At 42.8% G+C, this 24,973-nt stretch overlaps 1 protein-coding gene across 13 annotated transcripts in view; it reads right to left on the bottom strand.

The window, feature by feature from the left end:
- The window catches only part of ATXN1 (ataxin 1), a 200,016-nt gene that overhangs the window by 163,306 nt on the left and 11,737 nt on the right, over positions 1-24,973 (bottom strand). For 12 of the 13 annotated variants that reach the window (XM_072033323.1, XM_038174993.2, XM_027451267.3 and 9 more), the window contains one exon: positions 24,120-24,255. The gene's annotated coding sequence lies outside the window, so the exon portion shown is untranslated. Of the gene's footprint in view, positions 1-1,138; positions 1,239-24,119; positions 24,256-24,973 lie in introns of all 13 variants that reach the window. The other variant, XM_027451266.3, reaches the window with a different exon arrangement.

Here is a 24,973-nt window from a genome sequence, read left to right as displayed (position 1 = left end):
AACCAATCCACATAAACCGAAATCAAAATAAAAATCTGTCACTCATGCCAAAGCAGAAAAAGCACAATTCAGAGCACTAAAATACCAGAACCTGTTAACTGAACGGTCATCTAAAACACAGTACATCTGTATTTTAAGAATGTTTTTAATGTGATAGAGAGCTTAAAACTCTGGAAGTATTCACTACTCCTCTACAATGATTTCTTTCTAAGAGAGAGAAAATACTCAGTTATCTGCACTGTCCACATTTCAGTATTACAAATCAAGTCAGCATTTAGCCGAAGTTGAATACATATTTCTGGAGACACATTAGAAAGAACCCCAAGGATTAGTCCCAACACAAAAGGATGAGGGAGTTGCCTGCTGTCATCCTGCCAGTTTTGCAGAAAGGAAGAGTTAGCAAATACGGCATGAAAAGATAGGAGCAAAGAAACTCATACCTGCGAAAAATGCAGCAACATCAGGTGTGCAATAAAACTAGAGTAAGTAGTAACAGGCCCACAAGAATTCACAAGAGTTGCTGGCCAGCTGAAAGCCCTTTTGGCCTCAGCTGGCAATACTTAGCACCCTTAAAGCTGGCTAAAACCTCAATTTCATCTACTACTGTAAAGTAAAGGATATTGTCTGTTTTTTTTTAATCCCTTACATTGATGCTAACAGTGATGCCAAACATACGCACCTTACTGCTTTAGGGAGGGCCCAAAAAATCCTCTCTTGGGCTTTGAAAATCCCTCACTGGTGCAGCAGACTGCTTTCACAGCACAGTGAGCTACAGTGCAGCGAAGGGAGAGCATCATTCAAGTATGTGGGTGCGTGCACACACATGTGCAGGGAAAGTGAAGGAGGAGGCGCGCACACGGTATGATAATTTTCTGTATATGGCAAGCCAACCACAGACAGTGCAGATGGACGGTCATGTTGTGAAAATACAGAGTTGATTCAACACCACCATGTCTAGCAAGATGGGCTGGCAGGTTTCACAAGGCAAAGGCTACCTCTGGGGGTGGGGAAAGATGCGGGGGGGTGAGGAGCTCTGCGCTGGCCTGGAGCTACCTTAAAAGTCACTTTAATTAATCTGGTAGATAAAATTCAACAACAAAAAGATAGGGGAAAAAAAGAACAAAAAGGCTTAACTTACTGAATTAAGACACCACTTTAAGAGGTTTCCCCACTTTCCCTGCTGCAAAGCACTTCTGAAAAATTCAGCCACTGAGCTACTGCTTTTCTTGACCTTTTCGCTGAAAGAGAGCAGAGTAAAAACAGGAAAGAGCTAAAATGATATGCAATAAAGATGCTTCATGTTAGGAAAGTCATTTGAGTCACGGCTGCAAATTCAGTCTGTGTCAGATTTGCCAATATAATGCTTGCTAAAGACTATCTATTAACAGCACCAGCAGTCAAAGTGAGTGCATGGTCTCTCAACGTAGCACGCAATATACCAGGCAGCTCTACAGCATTTGCATCTGTTCCTGGTTTTCTGTACCCAAAAACTTACTTCAGGTATTATGATTAATGTATAATACCCCGAGTCCCAAGGAGATTTGCTCTTCTGATTGCCCTTTCCTTAACAATAATGTAAATAAATATGGAAATGTATCTATTGTCTGAGGAATCCTTCCACTAATTTTGTTCTTTGATGGTTTGGCTGCTTTAGTGCAGCTAGGAATCAAGAGTAAAGTGGATCATAGCTCAATATAGAGTGTGGTTAATCTTCCCTTTGCATAATGCTGGTACACTATGGCCCAAATACCAGAGATTTATTTGATGTGTACATGCTTTCAAGCATTAGTAAACAAGTTGCAACCCATTATGAAAGAAGAGCGGATCCGAACAGTTGTGAAGCTCTTTATACGTGCTAGACTGACACAGGCAGGCTAACATACTTGCATTTGCATGTGTGCTAACTGGTTAATTTGGGAGACTATTTCACCAAGAAATACTGTTTTTAAAGTATGACTAAAAATGCGCCTGAGATCACTTCCCATGTCCTGCTGCAGGATTGTCTGAAGCACGACAGAACTGGTAGTTAGAGAGGCACAGTTTTCTCTTTATCCTTTCCTAATTGATTTTATTCCTCTTACCCACTTAAAAGCACAGAAGTTCCTTATACGTATCAGTGCTCTCTAGATAAGAGACCCATTGTGAGCCTACAGGACTTTAACACACAGGCAAAACCAAGCAAGCTTTAAACAAGCCATTTGCCCAATATGGAGCATTTTTTCTACCTAGTAAAGAAATATGACCACGTGCTCTGGCGCTGGCTTTAGAGGACAGTACCTAAGTCCTTGCCCTCTCACGTACACGTGTGATTTTCAGCAGTTCTCCTGGAGTCTATACTGCACTCACTGACCCCCGGTTAGGCTGCAACCGGACAGCATCAGTCACTTGCTGTTTCTGGCCCAGATTTTATCCTCTTCTGCGCTAAACACTGACTTGAAATGACTCAGGAATAGTTTCCTCTGGTTTTTCCCCATAACGAAGAAGCCACGACAGAGGTTGAAAGAAAACTGTGGGCAGAGGGAGAAGGACCTTTCAGCCAGCAATTCAAAAATCTCAGCTACGGAGGGAATGCACAAAACCAACCCTGTGAGACTGGGCTCCTCAGATGAAGTCTCAAAACTTGGTGGCAACTAGCAAATGGACATAAAAGCATATGCCTGTGAAAGCAGTGCTGTGAGAACAAACACATCAGTGACTGTGAGACTCCAGGATACCACAAAAAAAGTAGCGCAGTAAAAAGAGAGGATGCCAGCGTCTCAGATAAGCAGTTATGGCAATGTTTACTTAAACTGTTCTGCTGAGTTGTTCCCATTTCAAACAGAAAACTTTGATTTAAGGAAGAGACTTGCAGTACTGTCTTCGTATTTTTTTTCCCTTCAAAGCATGAAAGTACTTCCTTTTTCCAAACCAAATGACCAAAGTTTACATCCAAACCCTCTCAGACCCCCAAATCTCACATCTGAACTCTATTAAAAGCAACAGTTAGTCCAGCCAAACACTCCAACAATATATTTAATAGCCTGTAATGCTTCTAACGCCCTGCTGCCTGAAGTCTAAGATCTGGAAGACAGGCCAGGCACAGGCACCCAGAGGCAGTGACCACTACAGGGAATGTGCACAAAGACCTGGTTATCTCCCCTGGCTCTGCAACCACCGCTCTGACCAGAGCAGGGACTCTGCCACTGCAGAGGGTAGGAGCACAGCTCCGCTCAAGGAGGAGCAGGCTTGAGGTGAGGAGATGAATCAAAGATGACAGTTGTGCCAAGCTTGTAAGCATAGATCTGCTCTTTCAAACTAAATCCTACAGTTTTGTGTGTGTTTTATTTTTTGATTTTATCAGACCCTGTCTTTTTCCTAGCCTACTGCTTCCCTCTTACCACTTGAGGTTCCTCCCATCCATTCTTACTTCACATTCTTCAGGCTGGAAGATTTCTCAGATCACTTCCCCAGTTTAACTACAAATAAACTCAATGGAAAAACTTCTGGGCCCCACTGGGAATTAGATTGGCCCTTTGCCTTGTGCTCAGGTATGAGCACGCTGTGCATCCAGCAGTACTCCTCCCCAGCTGGCCTAATGGATGCTTGGGAAAAGCATTTTGATGCACACTTGCTGGTCGTGACACTGGAAAACACAGTTCATGCTGTCTCCTGACAAAAAGCCACAGCACATGTTCTTCTTTATAAGGTGTACGTGTAGAAAATTAAAAATATCTTTTCTAGTAAGCTATGCAAAGCAGAAACAGCCTCCTGGTACTACTATTACAGCTGACTGGAAGCTAAAATCATACTAATTATATAGTTCACCGTGAACTCCAGCAAGGCTCCACAAATCCTAGGTGTCCCAGAACGAAGAATATTGCTTGGGCAAAGCCCCTGGTGGGTGCCTCCCTGCCACCACGCGTGGGCGAGTCCCACGAAAGCATTAGGGGAACGCAGCTGGGAACCACAGCTTTTCTGCCTGCTGCTCCTCCTCCATTGCCCTGCATCACTGCACCAAGGGGGGAAGGACAGGAGCAAGGCCACACCTTCTTGTTTTTTTTTGTTTTTTTTTTTTCCAGGGCATCAGGAGCTCCAGACTGCGTAGCCATGTATACCAGCAACACTCCTGCAGGCATTTTTAGGTCTAACGTGAACCCTGCAAAGGCCAAAAGTCCCACCCGCAAATTCTCCGTCCCCATCAGAGCAAGACCTTACTCCCCTAAGTTGCACAACACTGTTCTCCACGTCAGGTTTTTCTAAACATTGAGCCTCTTACTGATGGGCATTTTCCACTGACTTGCCAGTCTGACTGCTCAAGATTAAGCAAAATTGTGGATGATTCCACAGCTCGTTTCATGTTATCGTGCCAGTGGGTTGCTGTGAATTCATGATGAAGCAACAGAGGATGCACATTCAGATATGAACTACGCTGAACTTTCAAGACTAGTTCTTCTGTTGTGGGCCCATCTACAAGGGGTGCAGCGGAATTTTTTAAAAAGCTTTTCACACAGCTTACACTGAAAAAAAAAAAGGGAAAAATGATTATTTGCATAATATCTAAATAATGCAATGCAGGCATTTTCACTTCCACGCTTCGGTATCTAAAAAATGGCCAGTGGAATATGATCATGTACTACAAGGTCAGATGAAGGAATGAATTCCCATACACTGACAGCAACAGTTTATTGCCTTTCATAATGAAAACAAGCAGAAAATATTTCACTCTGAAGGATGAGTTTCCAGCAAACTCTTGAGGTCTCTGAAAACAGCCACAACTACTACACTGCCACTAGCAGAATGTTTGGTAACTTCACAGAAGATATCATATTTTAAAGATTAATTTTCAAATATATTCACTGGGCTATCATACCATGTTTTTAAAGTTACCGAGATTAATTACTTTATTTGAACAGTAGAGAACTCTGGATGTCCAAAAAAAAATGCACATATATGCAGAGAAAGACAGAGGTGTCAATCTATTGCAAACCTACATGAAAGAAGCAGAAATGACGTGAAAATGAAAGAAATATAATTAATAATCTACAACATAATCAGGACATCGAAAAGATAACTTTACAATCTCGTTTGGCCTATGGGCAGACTGAGCAGGCTTTGTCCGATCTTTGTCAGCTTGCCAAGTCACTCCCCTGGAGAAGCAGCTCTCAGTCAGCAGGTCCACAGACCACAGGCGCTGGTCACTGCCACCACCACAGAGCGCAAACTAGAAGCCACCGCTGCATTACAAACCCATTAACCAACGTAACCAGTGATGCTTTACAGCCCGCAACCTCCAGCCAAGACTGCAATGACGCAGGCTCTCCCAAAGGCCTGCACGGTGCAGCACCATCACGTCCCCAGAGGAGCACCATTAAGGAAGGACAGCCCAGCCACAAGCTCCGTGGCCAGGAGCAAGCATGGGGCCTCTCTGGCCCCTGAGGCTTCAGGAAAACCTCACATGGTCCTGCCACTGATATGTCCCCTCCTGCACAAGGGGGAGTTCGCAATTAGTACTGTGTGAGGGCTAGCAGGCCCTGGCTGCAAACAGGGCGCAGCTTGCCTCCACACCTGAAGTGTCACGGGCTGGCCTGAGGTGAAAGATAGACTTATCACTGCCAAGAGTGGGATACCTGCAAGATACAAATGTAACAATGCATTTGTTTATTTAAGGCCCTTTACCACACAAAAATCCCACAGAAGTCCTGGTGCTGCACACAAAATAAACCTGCCCCATTGAAGTGCAACAGAAAAGGGCGGGCAGAGGCAGGCAAGAAAAACGAGAACCTGGTGGCCCACCTCCGGGCAGTTCCCACTTCCTCAACAGCACGCATGTAGACAAGGCCTCAGCTTTCGTGGTTTCAGGCAAAAGACTCCTAACGCTGCAGAAAACTACTCCCCAGTCTCCGAAATGCCACTCCAGGAAGGACATATGGCTGTCGGTCCACAGTTCCCTCCATTTGAACCCCTGCTCCTGAAGGATAAGAGATGCAATACATGTAACTTCTCCAGATTCAATGAAATCAGGCTCTGATGCAGCACCAGCTGTCCAGCACATTTCCTGAAAGGCAGGGCAATGAGCTGCACCCCCGGAGGCAGGGCATTCGGCTAGCCAGCTTCAGTGCTTCACCCGTATTGACGAACGAGACAGCAAAGACAGAAGAAAACTTTCTGGGTTACAGTCCTGACTTCAAGGTTTTAAAATCACTAGCTGGGAAACCCACTCCCTAGCTGGCTAATGATTCAGCTTTGAAAGCAAATATTTAATAATTACTTAGTAAAGGGAAGTTGTGGACAGTTACACCTCAGGGTATTTCCAGAAATGACAAGTATTTTAAAATGCAAATTCACAAATTCTGCAGCGTACATAATTTGAATATCTAGTGTACATCCTGGCCACACACCATACTGCTAGCAAACACCACAGTGGGAACAGTTTTTCCAGGACTACATATATCCCCAATGACACGTTAGAATGCAGTTTTAAACAACAATGCAAAGATAAAAGCATGCTGCCGATGGCACGCTTTAGAGCTGTTACCATATTCTCTGTCAGTAATCTATGGATTAATAGGGCCCTGATGCACTATAACACGTTGGCCGCTCACAGCTCCATGGAAGATTATTGTCTTACCACAAACATTAGCTGAGGATTAGGCATATGTCACAATTATTCATTCAGATTTTTAACTTGGTCATCTCTAAAATACTACAGTTGGTGTTTAGCTTTTATTATTATTATTTAAAGATATGATCCTAATTCCATTAATTTGCACCAGTATCAAAGGAGTAGGTTCATGCTCTAAATGAGAAGATTAATGTTATCTTAACAATTTATTTCTGTGTCCCTCAGAGCAGCTATACTAGATAAAAAAATATATATTCATTTAACCTATTATTCTGCCACTGACAGTAGATGCAGCTGATACTTAGGGAAACGGTTGAAAAAATAGAGCAAGTATAGGATGCAAAAAAAAAAAAAAAAAGTAATGTGTTTCAGCATGATTACTCCCATTTTTGGCTGTGCTCAAAATCAAGATGCTTTTCCAAATCTTGCTGTTAGGAACAGGCAGTAAAACACATCTATATAATCATCTGCAACAGCAACCCATCTTGTAAACAGGCCAAAATCTCCTGAGTATTTTGCTTTCTTGGTTTTAATTTAGAACAGAGTGGATAGTCAGGTGGATAACTGGTCACAAAATAAAATGTCATTTACTGGTTAAGACCTGACCTAAGATGTGAGAGATTCACCTTCCACTCCTTCTCGCTCTAGAGGCTCCCCATACCACCATCAGTATTTGAGTCTGTGCAAAATGCCTTCAAAATAATAACAAACTGGAACACTTCCAGAACAACATTTTCCATCCACTCTGTACATGCTGTGAATCACCTCACGAACAGGGCAGCCCTGGAGAGATTTCCCATGTGTTACTATTTTGCCCAGATCTCCTTAGCAAAAGCAAGATTGTTCCTACCACATTCAACAACTCAGGCAGGCTACACCACCACCAGCATCAGCTTGGGGTCAAGAGCCTGGCTGCTTGGTGTCTGCATGGTGGCAGTGGGGGATTTGCGTTACTTAACAGAAGTGCTGTTGTTCCAACCTTCAGACAGGAAAGCCGACGACCATCAAGGATTCAGGATTCTCTAACATCCCTGTTGGGAAACGGGGGGTTTCTGCATAGGTTACTAGCACTGAGACATAAAGGTACTGCAACAGTTCTAGAGACTTGGCCAGTTTCTCTTCCTAGCTATAGTGGGTGACACACATAAAAATGAGGCTGCTTGCACTTCACAATGCAGGAAAGCACATCTTTGTCATCAATACGTTAAAGTAGCTAAAAGTATGTAAACATTTCAGAAGATAAACCATATATATATATTTAAATATATACCTATCTTTTTTAATTGTCTGATAAGCCGTTCGTGCAGAGAAAAGCATTATACTGTGCACAAGCATGCTAAAATTACATTTGCATTCTGAAGATAAAAGTTACCATTAATCACATCTGAAAACAAGATTCTGAAAGTTCAAGATATATTTTTGAAGGGAAAAAGAAGTCACAAGTACCAAAGTGCTTTCAGAAGGGAGGCTGACAAACCTTTTCTTCCTGCCTCCCCCCAAAAAACAACTGTAACTAGCTTGTGCACAGATAGCTAAAGAGCTAGATTCAAACTGGGGCAACCTTTACCAGCAGTATAAAGCCAAAAGCATGTTCCTACATAGTCCGTGATAGGGAATTTTGGAAAGCAATGTAGCTGGTGATAGCACTGATAGGTAAGTGACTTACCAAATCGTCTACATAACAACATAATTGCCAAAAGTTATCAAAGCCTTATCAACAGTGGGGCACCATCCATAACAACACTACACTACACACAGCGACAGAACATAAACAGAAATATTGCTACTCCTCATGTGGGCTTGGCTTTGGCTGGTCTCCTCTCTTTGCAATGCACAATATCAGCAGTGATTTTCACCAGTCTCCATCTTTATTTTGCATCCTTTCTGGGGGAAATTTGCTATTTTGTGCATGCAAAGAGGCAACAGTCCTTGGGCTCCAACATGTATGTAGGCTGCCACTTACTGCATATTTGTACATGAAACACTGCACCCTCCACCTGTCCTGATACCACTACACATTTTTATAAGAATAAGGCAAGCCATAATGAATTTACAAGAGGGTGTGCAAACACACTCATCTGCACACAGACGCGAGGACAGAAGGCTTGCTTCCTTGTTAGAAAAAAATAAAGGAACAGAGAAAGCCATCCATACTTTATTCTCAGAAAAGATAGCTCTCTCCTTAAGTACTCTGTAGCCACATCTGGATTTTACAGAAGATAGCTTTTAACAAATTTCAAGCGACTCTGAGACTGGACAGTAAAGCCAATACACTCCCTTGCATCTTTTCTTTACCTACACACACTTTTGTATTTGTACCTGTGAATCCACACCACTTAGTAGCCCTGTGCTATTGACGATTCTGAGTCTTCATCAATAGAAAGTTGGGGAGGGGGAAGTAGAGGGAGGGGAGAGAAAGAGAAATGACAGAAAAACACCTCTCTGCTTCTAACCTTACCTCTAGAGAGGGGTTCCAAAAACTGGATATAAAATGTCCAAACCTGAAAGACAGTTTTGCCCCAGTTTTCATATGGCATTTTTTTCAACATATCTGAAAGGGTTTAAAACTGCTGCTCTTATCTGATGAAAATGCTGTCTTTCCTCCTGCAGTCCTGGCATTCTTTGTGGTGAGACTGTTTCAGTATCAATATTAATATTAAAATGTCAAGTTTGTGACACTACATTTCCTGTACTATTTAAAGCATTCAGAACAATTATTATCCGTGAAATATTAAGCAGTAAATTTTTGCTACCTGCTTACAGTATCAACAGCCCTGACTGTGACAGAACAGCACTTACACCAATCACATGCAATTTTATATAGAGATGCATTGTTCAGCTTTTCTAGCAGTACTCATACATTTCCCCAAATTGACTTTTGTTGTTTTTAGCAAAGCTACATATTTATTCCCTTTTCTGGAGTGCAGCCGAGGTCTGAATATCAACTGAATTTAGAGCTCTTACTATTTCAGACTTTTGGCCCATATACATGTATATTCCACAACTGATAGCAAACTTAACATAGGGTGAACGATCAGGTGTTTGTTTGTTTGTTTGTTTTTAATATTTATGGAAAGGTAATTGCTTCCTATGTTAATTCTGCTGCTCTTTAAAAAATAAAAAAAAAAAAGAACTTTCATTTTTGCCTTTTTTCCCTCCCCGTTTCAGTACTTAGTTTAATCTTTTTCTTTCATAATTAGCTAAACTGTGGTTACATATCTTTGGCTGTAAGAGGTATTTTTATTATAACATGTAGGTGTCTTTAGAAGTAACATACGTTAGAGCAGCATAGCTGAGAATGCACTAACCTGCCACTCCTTCCTACCAAGCTGCCAAAGTTTTGGAGAAGCTTTCATATACTAGTACAAACTGAAAACAACAAATGTTTATTCCTGTGTACAGAAAGGTGTATGGTAATTACAGAGAGAGGTTTTTCTCCTTGTCAAAGAACAGCTTTATGAGGAATGGACAAATTCTGGACAAAAAAATGGACAAAAATTATGTCAAGCCTTCCATTAACAGACACCTTTACAAGGTAAAGGTCAAATTAAATGTCCCAAATAACTCAAGAGAAGCACTACTTTCAGTGTACAGCTTGCAGATACCACAAAGTACTTCAGTATCATTACAGAGGTCAGTTATTTCCACTGTTCTCCTCTCTGACAGTTCAAGAAGATTACAGAACATGCATGCTTCTTTCAGTCTTAATTAACTTCTCTGCAAATTTGAGTCAAAGGGCTCAAATCACAACCCTCCAAAAGCCAACAGAAGGAACGCCACTGGGAATAGGGCCTAAAACAACATGTCTACAGTAGTCAACAACTCTCGAGCTATATAAATGCTTGCTAATATCTCTATACTGACTGGTCATCAACATTTCCATTATAATTCTTGTACTCGGGGACATTTCTATGCTGGATCCTATCCATACTCCTCTCTAGCCAGCTGAAAGGAATTGTTTTTGAGTGATACAAGGCACCTCCCTCCCCTCCAGAGACCAGCAGAAAACTAATGGAGCCCTCATTTTCCACACAAATTAACAGGACCCTGGGGTGAAAGCTAGTTTACCTGCTCTGCTACGCTGTGCTGTTGCAGGGTTGTAAACGGAAGCTTCAGTTTTATTGCAGGAAATCAAAGGCTACCGGCTTTTTCATGTAGTACGCCATGACGTGAAATCATCAGGGCTAGGAACACAACAAGGAGGCCTGAACAACAGTTAATGAATAATATGCCCTGCAATTCCTCATCATTCTGTTTACACTGTAGTGAGAGTTATAAATGAAGTAATATATACAGCAAGATCCAGTCCGCCAATACATGGAGCCTGTCAGAAATGCTTTTTAAATATAGCAGGGGGAGTGCTAATATCACAGCCAGTATTCTTCCCACCCCAACCAGTGAAACCAGCCTTACGTTTGATCCCCTGCTGCACCCAGAAAGACAGCTATGTTAGTCTACAGACCCGTGGCAGTATTAGAACTGAACTCATTATTTTAAAATGTTTGAAGGACCTTGACAGAAGAGCATGACAGAAGACATAGAAAAACAAATTCCATTCTACAATATGCAATTCATACTAATGTTAATTAATTCACATTCACAACATAAGCTGAAGCCGTTCCAAAAAAAACATTATGATATATTCTGAGAACAAGCACTGGGAGCAAAACGCAGAACTTGGCTTAGTTTAACCAATCTACTGACGCACCATTATACATGTTTCCGAAAGGAGTCCAAGTCTGTCTTCTCCTTCCTGCTCCTGGAGGGACGTCAGTAGCAGGCCCACCACACTGCATTAGTCAACAATCAGCTCTAGAAGTAATTCTCCTCCTTTCTGCAGAAATCGGTTGTTAAGTAAAGAGGGAAATATTAACAGTTTTCAGCGGTGGTGCAATAAAATTGGACTGTAAATGCTTTATGGTCCGATTGAGAAGCCTAGCTGAAGGAATGCATTGCCCTGGAGTTTCACAATGAAATATGGTCCTTCCTTCTCTTGCCCTTCCAGGACTCCTGCTATCTTCTAACTCATGCTCAGGCGTCCCTGGATGCCTGGAAGCAGAATGGCAAGACGGACAGGCGTGTCCATCGTGACAGAAACCAGTAACATGGCACTAGCTAAGTGAGGTGAACTCTACATGAAGGCCAGCAGCGGGTTCAATCTCTGGTGCAGAAGCTCCTCAGTGTTTTGTCTGAGGTACAAACACACAGAGTTAATATACTTGTGTTGGCAGGTGAACAGATTTGCTCTCAGTAGTAACCACAAGTTCTTTTCAAGTCCCGAGCAGAAGTAAAGAGATGACCCAGGTCAATACTCATACATTACACACCACAACCTCTCTCAAACACATGAAGAAAAACAACAACAAAAGGCTCAGCTACAGAGCAAACCCCACTCGCACACACCACAAAAACTCTTTTATTTTCCACACCCATCCCCAAACGCAAATTGTCCAAAGGCTGAATACCAGCTCTTCACAAAGGCCTCCAAGCCCATCAGCACACTGAGCTCCCTGCCAGCTCCTAACTACAAGGCGCTGGCACATTAGACGACTGCCCAAACGCTCATGGTCCCCCACCAGGTACAGAGACGCACTTAGCATCGAGACAGCATCTTGTGTTAATTGCACACCGACTTGAACAGGTCACTGTAAAAAAACACACATGGAAATTTTCCTAGGGAGAAGGGAAATCAGTGGCTACAACTGCAAAGCGCTGTGTTGCTAGCCAGAGACGGAGAGCAGAGCACACAATCCAATGCTGAACCACTGCCAGCAAGGAGGAGTCCCAGTTTAAGGCCTCAAAAAACACTTGCAAAGCTGTTACTTGGCTGATTACGTCTCTGCTGAAAGGGTAAGATTTCAGAGTAGTGTGCAGAGCAGATTAGGCGCACGGCTCCCAGTGCAGCGAGCAGGAGCTGCAGATCTGAACCACCACACACACTCCGCAACTACACCCCGGCGCGTACGAGCAGTGTAGCGTGCCTCTGAGCTCTACTACGATAAAAATAATAGCGATATCAATGAGAGTGTAGTCCATGGCCAATGACCACAGCACGCTAAACTCCCCTGGAAATGAACCGATCTCTATGAAATTTTAAAAACCAAGTGAAAGATAGGGTAAAATTTGTATCAAAAAAATAGTAAGGGCAGTGACTCTTTGAAAAAAAAAGGGACAATTTGGCATTTGCAGTGTGCACAAGATGTCTTCATACACTTTCCTGATTCCTTGCCAGTAACTATTCAGAAAAGACCACTTAACAAGCAAACAGGTCTTCGGCACAACAAATAATAAAAAAGAGAGCAAAGCTTGTGCTATTTAAATATCATGAAACATTCTGCTAATCATGCACAGATGGAAGTACAGACGCTTCTGCCAGACGCCTTGTTCAGAAACTTTGCTCTATTTTTAATTATTTGATGCACAGAGGACCTGTTTGCTGATTAAAAGGGCATTGCCTTTAAAAGGACTCTATCAATATGGAGTCTAGTCTTGTTTGTAATGGAGATTTAAAAAGTACTAACTCATGTCTCTGAACTCACTGTACCAATTTATCTCATCTTATAAGCACGTCGTTGCTTTTTTTCAGATACTTCTCTCACCTTGGGAGACTGCCTATATACAGGAAAAGTGAAACTACCTGCAATCTCTTGTCAAATACACTGAGTAAATCCATTTGGATAATGCATATTTTCCAACAATTTCCTTTCGTTTGCATCTCTTTCGGTGCTATCTATAACAAGAATGGGTATCAGTTTTTAGATAAAGGCATTATTTTTGACAGCTTTCCTTTCAGTCAAAAGCACTTTTTTTTTTTTTTTTGTGAAAACATCTCCAAAACTTATCAACCAAAATACTTATTGTTTTTTTCAATCTACTATAACCACACTACCACGCCAATAGTCAGATCTTGGCAAAAGCACTTGTAATGATATAAAAAAAACAACAACCAACTGTGGGGGAAAAAAGCAACCCTCACATTTTTTCACTTCATACCTTCTGTGAACTTCACTCATTCAGCGGGTACTTCATTCCTGTACTTCTCCGCAGCAGTCAAGGAATGTTTCCCTCAGTGAAGAGCCTCACTCAGAATGCACAACACGTCCTTTTTCTTTTTTTTTTTTTTTTCCTATTCTTTTTCTGAATTAAGTGCTTTTCAAACATTCTTTTTTGGCTTCGTTTACAATTTATCTCAAAAGTTTTGTAACCTATTACCGCAGCATTTTGCCAGTATGAAAATGCCTGGAAACCAAGAAAAACAGCCCAAGCTATTGCTTTTGTGCCATCAGTATAGTATGTAAAAATATATTTTTAAAGCTTACTAATGTTACTGATTTAAACTGCTGCTATTAACACAATAAAAGAGTCCTCTGACTAGCAGACCACATGATATGATAGGAAAGTAACAGTGACCCCATTATCTTACGAACAAATGACCCAAAGAGGGGGTGGCTCCCGGCTCATGCTCAGGTACAGAGGAAACAGCCGAGTTATTTTTAAACTGCCAGCATGTAATATTATACAAACAGATAAATGCAGCTAATTTGCTTGCAACCAGCTGATCAGCCTGAAAAGCAAGATACCAGCTGAAGAGACAACTGCAGCTGGAAGCCAGGGAAGACTGGCAGGGGCAGGCAGGACTGCAAATCCAATGTTCAGCCAGTGAAACGGGCACCCACGGTGAAGCTTCAGAGAAGAAATAAAGGTTTTTTTTTTCCCATGAGGAGAAGGGGAGGGCTGTATGGAGTGAAAGGCTTGTCCGGACAGATCGTCAGGGTTGCAAAGCTCAGAAACCAGCTATGACTAACGAGGAAGGAAGAGAGGTAGATGAAACAACATTCAAATGTGCAGTTCTGCAGAAACTTACTGAGGTATTGAAACCCTCTAAGTAGAAATGGATGTTAGAGACACAGAAATGCACGCGGAAATCAAGCCCGAGAAAGGGCCAGCAGGCAACCAAAGCAGCGGGCAGGCAGCGAAGCTGGGGAGGCAGCCGTACAAGTAGGCCAGGCAGCAGCGAGAAATGCTGAGCACAGGAGAAACTCAGCAGAGAAGGAAGGGGCTGAGGAGAAAGATTAATTGGCCAGCCACAAAACAATAAAGTCTGGAAAAGGCTGCAACGGGACAGAAGGATGAAGGGGCAAAAAATCGCCTGGCTTTATAAAGGAAGGTTAGTCTGATTCACCAACACGTCCATTTGAAGACTAGAAAGACGGCTGATGACACCTGGCTGAGGAAGTTGTCATTCCCCCTTCCCTTGAAGGAAAAGCCAAGCTAACACTCGACTACAGCAGCACTGACCAGGCAGTGTCCTGTCAGCAACACTGACCTGCCACCAGCAGCTCAGACTTCGGAGGGCCCTGGCTGCCCCCAGAGAAGCCAAGACAGGTGCCGTGCCCTGACACACCGCGTTTACAGGCCTATGGTTCTGCTTCAACCACCAAAGCAAACTGTGGAGGTGGGAACCAGACCCCTCAACCCGCCACTGGCCCTGGCTGAGCACCTCAGTGCGATGAAGGACACGCAGAGTTCACGCTGGCCAAGGCGAGGACAGCAAGGGCCTGGCCACGGCCTCTCGGGGTGCACAGCCCTGCTGGTTGTACATGGACAGGGACACATCAGCTAAGTAAGGCGCTGTATAAACAGCACCAGGCGCTGCAGCCAGCCCACTGACAGCTCAGTCCTGCAGACCTCATAGTACTGCTGCAAACGGAGCACAAGTGTGTCTTCGTTTGCATTTCTGCCATTCCTTTCAACCAACGTGACGCTCAGCAAGTTCAAGTCCTTAGGTAACTGGCGTGTTTGATTGCTGCTGTTTAATGAGTTGCAGATGCTTACTATGTACCTTCTATCCATCTTCATTTTCCTTAGGGCCCTTTTTGGCTGTACTCTAACAGATAACAACATCTGGATAGCAGTGTCATGTAACAAATGCCACTCATGAAGTTTATTATCATTACTTTAATTCACTCAGTCGCTGCACACTGTATATCCCCTCAATCTGCCACATAGCTGCAAGCAGAATAACCTCGAGGTGACCAACACAGCCTAGGACGTACCCAGGCTGGTTTGCGGCAGTCTCATACCTGAAGAAACCAGGCACAAGGACTGAGTAATTCCTTCAGCTTGTGCAAACATGGGACAAAATAAAGACTTGTATTTTTTCTTAAGTCCTTCCAGTACTGTAGTATCACATATATTTTAAGTCCCTCTATAACATACTTGTGCGCTACCCAGAAAAAAGACACAGTGTAATTTTAAACTACAGGTTATTGGCCCATGACACCCACCATCCTCCTCTTTCCCCATCATATACAATGCAGACCTTGAAACACATTACAGAGACTGTATTGCTGTGTAAGCTATCACCCCACAATTTAATTAACTGTCACGTTCAAAAAGCAGACCTTAAGTGACTTCCAGGGCTTTATCAACAAATATCAGGTCAGATCACAGCGAATATCCAAGAAAATTTAGCAAGACTGATAGGAGGAAACCTGAAACTCATCCTTGATTCAAAGAAGAGATACACAAGACTTAACTGGAAAGGTAAAGCAGCTTTCCAGCTCTGCAAACCATGAGGTGCAAAGGTAAAGTGTTTGCCCAGATCCACCCGTTTGCCTTTGGCCTTTCCACCAGCCCTTGGGATGCATTGCTCCACATGTTAACAAGATGCATTTGTTTTGTTTTGTTTCATCAAAACTAGATGCTCAGATCTTAAAACAGTAGTATGAAATCAGTATGCCTGACACATGGCATTAATTTGACTTTTTGACTGACACACCAGATGGCCTTCTACGATGGGGTTACAACACTGGTGGATAGGGGAAGAGCAACTGATTTCATCTACCTGGACTTGTGCAAAGCATTTGACACTGTCCCACATGATATCCTTGTCTCTACATTGGAGAGGCATGGATTTGATGGATGGACCACTTAGTAGGTAAGGAATTGGGTGGATGGTCACACTAAAAGAGTTTCAGTCAACAGCTCAATGTCCAGGTGGAGATCAGTGATGAGTGGTGTTCCTCAGGGATCTGTATTGGGACTGGCACTATTTAACACCTTAGTCAGTGACATGGACAGTGAACTGAGTGCACCCTCAGCAAGTTTGCTTACGACACCAAGCTGTGTGGTGTGGTCAACACACTGAAAGGAAGGGATGACATCCAGAGGGACCTGGACAGGCTGGAGAAGTGGGCCTGTGAGAACCTCATGAAGTACAACAAGGCCAAATGCAAGGTCCTGCGCCTGGGTCGGGGCAATCCCAATCAGAAATACAGGCTAGGCAGAAAATGGATTGACAGCAGCCTTGAGAAGAAGGACCTGGGGGTGTTGGTTGATGAGAAGCTCAACATGAGCCAGCAACGTGCACTTGCAGCCCAGAATGCCAACCATATCCTGGGCTGCAGGGTGAGGGAGGTGATTCTCCCCCTCTGGTCTGCTCTTGCAAGACCCCACCTGGAGCCCTGTGTTCAGCTCTGGAGACCCCAGCACGAGAAGGACATGGAAGTATTAGAACCAGGCCAGAGAAGGGCCGCAAAGACAATCATGGGGCTGGAGCAACTCTCCTGTGAGGAGAGGCTGAGGGAGCTGGGGCTGTCCAGACCAGAGAAGAGAAGGCTGCAGGGAGGCCTTATAGCAGCCTGCCAGTACCTAAAGGGGGCCTACAGGAAAGCTGGAGATGGACTCTTTGTCAGGGAGTGCAGTGATAGGAGAAGGGGGGATGGTTTTAAACTAGAAGAGGGTAAGTTTTAATTAGGTATAAGGAAGAAATTTTTTTACTGAAGTGTGGTGAGGCCCTGGCACAGGCTGCCCAGAGAAGCTGTGGGTGCCCCATCCCTGGAGGTGCTCAAGGCCAGGCTGGATGGGGCTTTGGGCAACCTGGTCTGGTGGGAGGTGTCCCTGCCCATGGCAGGGGGTTGGAACTGGGTGGTCTTTAAGGTCCCTTCCCACTCAAACCATCCTGTGATTCTATGATTCTGTGAAAGATCTTGTAGTAACTGAAGGGTCATGTTCATGATATTCATACTACACTGTTTTACTTCCACAAATATTGATAGAATAATCCCTACTGGCACGTCTAGGGTGAAATATTTTAAGTAAAAGTTCAATGTTAATGACAAGGAACACTGCCTCCCCTTCCTGAGGGAAGAAAATACCATTGACCAAATCTGTAGTCCCTAGCAGCAATCTCTTCTGAAATCACAGGCAATGCTGCCAAAGTAGAGGCTCAGTAGTCAGGCAGTACTGCTAAGCCAGAAGAGGAAGATGAATGGAGACTGGCTTGGACAACTCACGGGTGGATGATCACCACTGCAACCTTTTGCCTCTGAGCAGGCAGGTGAAGATCAGCCCAAATTACAAACTCATAACTCTTTGGCTGCCCCTGTAAAATGATTCTGACACCAAGGCTTGGGAAGAAAAAAAAAAGGAACTTATTTTTGTCTTAAAAATAAGAGAAATCATCACCCAGCAAGTTTGTTGCAGCAAACATATGGACAGAGTATAATTGTGTTAGTATTTGAATTCTGTACTTCAAGCCACCTTTGATCAACTTGATTAACATCCCTTTCAAAAATTTTATAGCTGGTGTACTTCACGAACACAATTAAAGTAGATTAATCTGCTCTGAATTGTACATTTCATAAAATTACTGTTCTTCTGATTAATCTTACAAAAAACACATGTAACTACATACAAATGCATTTTTCTCATTGATAAAATAAGCCTGTGACAGACCTTCCAGTACCTGGCCAAGAGGTATCACTGTGAATATCTAATAAATCAGCAAGCCCAATGATGCAATGTCATGTGAGCTAATACACAAAATACTATGCTTCTCCTTCTGCAAGAAAAAAAACAGGCCAATTCTCAGCTTATAGCACATGAGTGGCTAAAATCCAGTTTTTTAGGTATCAGTATCTGTGGGACAACGCTGCCAGCTAGCCAAAGGCACTGCTGTTGATCCACAAACCTTCCTCTACTCAAGTTAACAATAAAACATTAATCAAATTCAATGGCATGGTTTCACACGGTTGAATTTCAGAGCCACTGGGTCTGAAAGGGACCCCGATCTGCGGGATACTTTGACCTTACCAAGACTGCCATGAGCAGACTGATGTTACTTCACCCCATAAATCCCCCGGCCCGGTGCTGTAGCTAAGCGCCGCTGAACTCAGGTACCCTCTAAAAACACTGTAACACGGTAATTAGCAGTGAGGCTTGCAATGCATTCCCCAGCCAGAAACAAGTGTTGCTGTGGAACTAGAGCAAAAGAATGTGGAAAGGGGTTGGGGAAGGATAAAGAAAAACAGGTAACAGCGAGAAAACACATTGATATTTTATTGAAGTATCTCATATCAAAACAAGGCAACAATTACCATTACCAACCAAACTGTCAAATAGATATTACAGGAAAATGGTGATTTTTAAAAAAATAATAAATAAATAAATAAATAAATATATATATATATATATATATATATATCCTTTAAAATGGGTTATTTCAGTGGAGAGGTAAAATGATACACAGGAGATACATCTGACACAAGCTCTTATTTCCTTATGTCTGCGTTTTGTTTTGATTTTTGGAGAAATGATGTACTTAACATCCTGTTTGCAGACTGTTCCATTCCGGACACAATTTTAAAATGCAACCGCACCAGTGATCTACATCCCCCGTTTACTTTTTGGCAAATAAGTGCATCACTCACGTTAAGCTTACTGTTAACTGCAAACTGTTAACATGTCTTAGTGTGGTTTCAGTGTTCCTGTGGCAAGGCTAAACAGCATTTAGAAAACAATGATATCCCCAGGCCCGCACTGTAGTTTCTGAAGCACAGATTAAGCACGGTATTCTGCTCAACGAGCTCATCACTGTTAAGTAACTCATCAGAAAATAAAGAGGGAATTATCAAATGGGAATTGCCAAGTAATTAGTTCTCTGAAGCAGATGACATACAACTGTTAAAGGGAGGGGCTTCCCTGTTAGTCATATGTCAGACTAGAGCCTACTAATCTGTAAATAAAAATGCATTACATATGATTAGCACTATGGGTTTTTAACCACTAGTGGTACGGGGAGGATTAACTCACAACTTTTTCCAGTGTGATAAGGCGCGAAGATTTTTTTTCTCTTGCACACAATGAATTTTCACACTGTTCTGGATCACTCTGCTCTCAGACCACCTGAGGAAAGCTACGGCTGCAGCCTACTACCAGAGCTGATGTGCTCTGGGGCTAAGGAAGAGGACCAACGCTTTTACTATCATAGTAACCAGGAAAGGCACTCCCCACTCAGCTGCTACACGTGATGCTGAAAAGGAACGGCAGCAGTGAGGAAATACTCTCTGGCGCAAAAATCCTGAGTGCAATAAAGAAGGATTAAGCCTGCTTTTTGTAATTATCCATCTCCGTTAAAGCCTGATTTTCTTTCAAGGAGCTAGTCTCACAGCAATGTGAAATTTGCAGAACTACAAGGGCCTTCATGCGTGGGTACCTGACAAACAAAAAAGGTGGTAACAGTCACAACCACACTCCGATACAAGTGAGAAACACTTAAACTTTTGTCCTTTTTACAGACTGAAGAGTGACTCAATAAATCCTTAAGTCGGGGTTTCAGCTAGTCTCAACACAGGCTGATCACTAGAAAATAAAGAAGGAATTATCAAACCAGGGGGTTGCCTCCATCGCAGTACCTCACCACAAGAAGCCTCCCAGATTCAAATCCAGATGCTGCCTGGATTTGGGCTAGCTTTAAACCACAGGCATGGCAAAATCCAGCGGGCAGCCCCTGCCCAACTCACACAGCCAAGGGAGAGGAAAGGAGGAGGGCATGCACAGACACCGAGGCACATGCAAAACTACCCATCAGTGACGGTAATCTCAGCGTTGTGGCCCTCAGCCCTTCAAAGTGCTCTGTCTCTCCACCACTTAGTCTCGCAGCCAGAAGACCACGCTGAGGCAATGCTGGCAAGCCACAACACGGGACAGATCCTCCACAGTCCCTTATTCCAGTTGCAGGCACACCTTTTTCAAAGCACGTGCTGGAAGGTGAATCAAGCCTCAGGTCTCAGCTTATATCACATTACGTACGTGAGCCCACTGCTTTTATCTAGGCAGATCACTACACCCAGCTCCATTTAGACTTCAGACCGTGTTGCAAAACCTTCAATCAATCTGACATCAGGCTAGCAGCATCTGCCGAGGGAACAGCAGAGCAGAACCATGAAAGGTCACCGCTGAGGTGACGGGGCAGGGCTGAGGAGGCGGCAGAGACTCATTTCTCAGATCGTCCCTTGCATTCACATCTTTTCATTTAATTTACCAGAGCGTTATGCACTCACACACAAAACAAACAATTAAAAAAAATTAAAATGATTTCTAATTACTCTCCAATTATACCTAGTTCACGTCTTCGTTTCACTTGTGCTCTTAATATGCTCAAAATCTCCACCGCCTGCCTTCTTTTAGCCCTACAGCCATTGTAGGCCTTGATAAACAGTGTAAGAGGGAAGAAATAAGATCAGCTATGATAAAAGAACACCAATATGGCAATCAAAAAATTGCCTTTGGACACACTAATATAGAGACAGATTACCTCTCTTTACATTAGTACAAAATATTTTAAAAGGATAGATTGCTGTTCATTTGCAGAGAACAGCAGCCAGAAGCCTACATAAAGCAGAACTTCTGCCTTATGTAAAAAATAAGCCACATGCAGTAGTGCACAGCTATACTCGTGGAAAATTCAGCAAAAAAAAAATCTTACAAACAGGCTGTGGCTGTAAATTCAACCCGATACTATAATATGATTCATAGATATCAAGTGACTCGGGAGTGGAAAAGATTAAAAAGAACTCTTTAGCTGTTAAGATGTCCAGTGTCTCATGCAAAATCCTCTCAGCACAACCATTTAAAAGAAAGCATTGAGTTATTTGCCTGCATGGAAGGATGGAAGGAGGCTGTGCATGCTCCAAACAAATAACAATAACTCTGTTTTTTAGCTCAGGCTAAAATTAACTGAAGGCAGGATTGGAAAAAAAAAAAAAAAAGCCATGTCTCAATGTATGTAATCTTATTTTTTACTAAGCCCAATGTCCTCAAACAGGCAAAATGCTCAGCAGACTCTGCAAGGAAGCTGCTGGAGCTGGAGAGGTGGGCACACCTGAAGCTCACACACCAGAGCAGCTTTCCTCCCAGCAGACAGGCGACTCCTCGTGTGAGTAAAGCTATGAAATACACACCTGGGGACGCCAGGACCAAAGCTGTATTTCCCAGGTCTGATACTGGATGCGATCCGTGGAACGTGCCCGATGCTCAGTCCCTCTGACAGATGCTGTGGTAATAACTCAGGTCTGCATAAAATGGAGCGGGCTGCTGTCACCTTTACCCCCGAAACAAATGCGAACGCCGGAAAAGATGCTGTGCTGTAGCATACAGTGCTCGATCTCGATCTGTGAAACCTATTTGTGGCTGCTCACTGCACTGCTCCGGGTCACGTTTGTTTCACGTGTTACTACTTTGAGCTCCCTTCTGTTAAATCAAGTGACAGAGATAACGCCTGCAAGCAGGCAGTTGCTATCTCAGGAACTTGTACTTTACTTATTTATACAGTGGGCCTGATTTTGATCATTCCCTAGAGAAAAGAAGAACTAACAAGGCCAACAGAGAGGTACCCCAAACTCAGTGACTGAAACGGCATGTCCAAGAACAAGAAAAGCAGCAGCAATAAACCTGATCGAAGGCCCACAAAAACAACGCTATACTTCAAAATGCACCAGAACAGGAAAAAAAAACAAAAACACAATATAGTCCTGTATTCCTGTCATGCCTGTAACTGAGCCAATGACAGCAGCCTTAACTGGGTTATTTTTTTTTTAAATGCAAAATGTTCGTAACATATATTCTTTTTTATGCAATCACAGGAAACGCCAGATGCTAAAATACTCGAGGTGACTTAGCGATAGGTTGTGGGTAGCACAATGTGATAATTCACAGGATTTGAACAATATACGCTAAGTGATTACTTCTAGTTAAGAGACAGAAGCCTTTCCTGTAGTAATTGTTGCTGTAAATAAGTACAATTTCATGCAACCTAAGCCAATTCTGAAAAAATAAAAAAAATAAAAAATGAAATGCGTTGTGGAAATGTTCATGTCATAACAAAAAGCTTCCTTCTATTTGATCTCCCAAGCCAAGAGCTGCTACCAAGTCAGTTTTCTTCCAAAACCGAAAGATGAAATGTGTCAGTGCACGGGCACTTTGTCTGGCTTTTCAGTCTCCAGAAATTCATATCGCTCCAAAGAGGTATATTGGTTACAATCCACCCCCACCACTCAGGCTCATTTGTAAACCCTAAGAGGCATGTCTTTACTTGTAACTGCTTGCTTAGACAACTTCCCTTCAGAGCACAGCACCCTGCCCCACAGCCACAATAAAATGTAAATTACGTGCCACACACTTCTCTCTGACACGCTGTATACATTAAAAAGTTATTCTGCAATGAAGACTTTCTGGTCAGCCCCTCACAAATAGAATGCTATAGTGATTGAATTTTCTGGCTATGCATAGGAAAAAAAAAAACAACATATCCAGAATTTCTAAAAGTAACCACTACATTTAAATTTCCTTTATGTAAAGATACCAGCAATTTTCTTACGACCTTATATCTTTTTTTTTTTTTAAAGCATTAGCAGTATTGCCAATCCCAAGCACTCAAAAATCATAAAACAGGTCCAAAAAAATCAGGCTGGCTTAATGACAATCAGATTAAAGAAATAAAATAAAAATTTATGTTCTTTTTATTGGCAGTATGATTGTTGAGCCTTCAGAATTGGTTCTTTCAAGGTATTCTCCCCAGCCATATGGGAAGGAGGGGGGAGGAAAGGAAGAGGACAGGGAGCAGAGACTGATAGATGTGCACGGTTACATTCTGTCTGGTTCCAGGATTTCAGGGCAACATTATCAGAAGAAACGCAAACATACCTCAAACTAGTGTAAAAGACAGCCAGGCATGTCATTGGTGACTAGCTATCCTGGCAAGTATCCTCATGCCACGCACAGTTTAGCACATGAGAAAACCAGGATGCTGGAAAAGTCCAACAGGCTGCAAGCAACGAGAACCACTAAAAATGTTCATAAAAGCGCAGGAAGGATTTATATAATTACACACGTGGCATTTTACAACAACAACAAAAAATAAAAATCAAGGACTGTAAACTTTTCCATTCATACTACAGTCTTTTAGCAACTGAGCATACTCTGACTGGAGGTGAACATGAAACCACTCATCTGGAACCCAGTGTCCTGTAAGTCACCGAACTGAGTCACCAGAGTTAATGGAATTTTTTTTCTGACGAGAGTTTCTCAAGGACCTCTACTGCCAGGCAAGGGAAGTACAAACATTTCATGGGAAGGTAACTGCAGACACCACACCGCTCAGGTGTCCGCGTTGACCAGAACCCAGAGCAGACAGCGTGCAGCTTGTTAGAGGAAATAAAAGGTGTTATTTTCTCACCTTATTGACAGTGCATCTCTGTATGGCGAAAACAAAAGCGAAGGTGGTCACTGTGCTACAGGGGTCAGCAGTAAATTCACAGCTTGTATTGCTTGCCCGTCTGGCTTGGCCTGCGATGTGACTCTTGATCCAGAAGCTGAGGAGGTGGAAACCAACATGAAAAGAAACAGAAACACAATTAAGAATCAAGCAATTTACGAGACACTAAGTCACCCTAAGGAAGACCCAGAGAGGCTGCTTTTGCTATTACTCAAGCACAAATAAAACTATAGATTGACTCGCGCAGCCAGCACACATACAGGAGAGAACGTAGCCCATTTAGTCAGACTGAGTGCTCTTTCCCTAAATGTGATCTTAATGAGGTGAAGAATCATAAGCCAGTTGAGAGGACTGTCACTGCTGCCAACAAAACACATCTTGTTCGAGGAGGGGCATCATCCACAAAACCTACTCCTGCGACTACTACAATCAGATGAAAAACAATCAGCTTTGGGTGTGTAGCTTTACCTTGCGCCCCGTTTTGTCAACGTAACACTGGCATCCTAGAAGCAACACATTTTACCCAAGTGCCCAAATAATATGATGAAAGGAAAACACTACCAGTGTGGTTCTTTTTTTTTTTTTTTTTTCTATTTCTGAATTTTTCTTCAGTAAAATTACAAAGAGCCAGCATTGAATTTCTGCTGACATCACATATTAAACAAAATACATTTTGTTGTTTTTTTTTTTTTTTCACTTGGAATCTCACCAAGTATTTTTATCACTCTTGGGACAATAAAAGGATTTAGTGAGACCGTTTCTCCCTCACTGAGAAGCATTTTTGTTGTTTCAGTTTATGAGCATACTTACTCGTT

This window comes from Anas platyrhynchos, chromosome 2, assembly GCF_047663525.1.
Source record: "Anas platyrhynchos isolate ZD024472 breed Pekin duck chromosome 2, IASCAAS_PekinDuck_T2T, whole genome shotgun sequence".
Lineage (NCBI taxonomy): Eukaryota > Metazoa > Chordata > Aves > Anseriformes > Anatidae > Anas > Anas platyrhynchos.
Note: the sequence above shows the minus strand (reverse complement) of the source record. Positions and strands in the feature narration are given on the sequence as shown.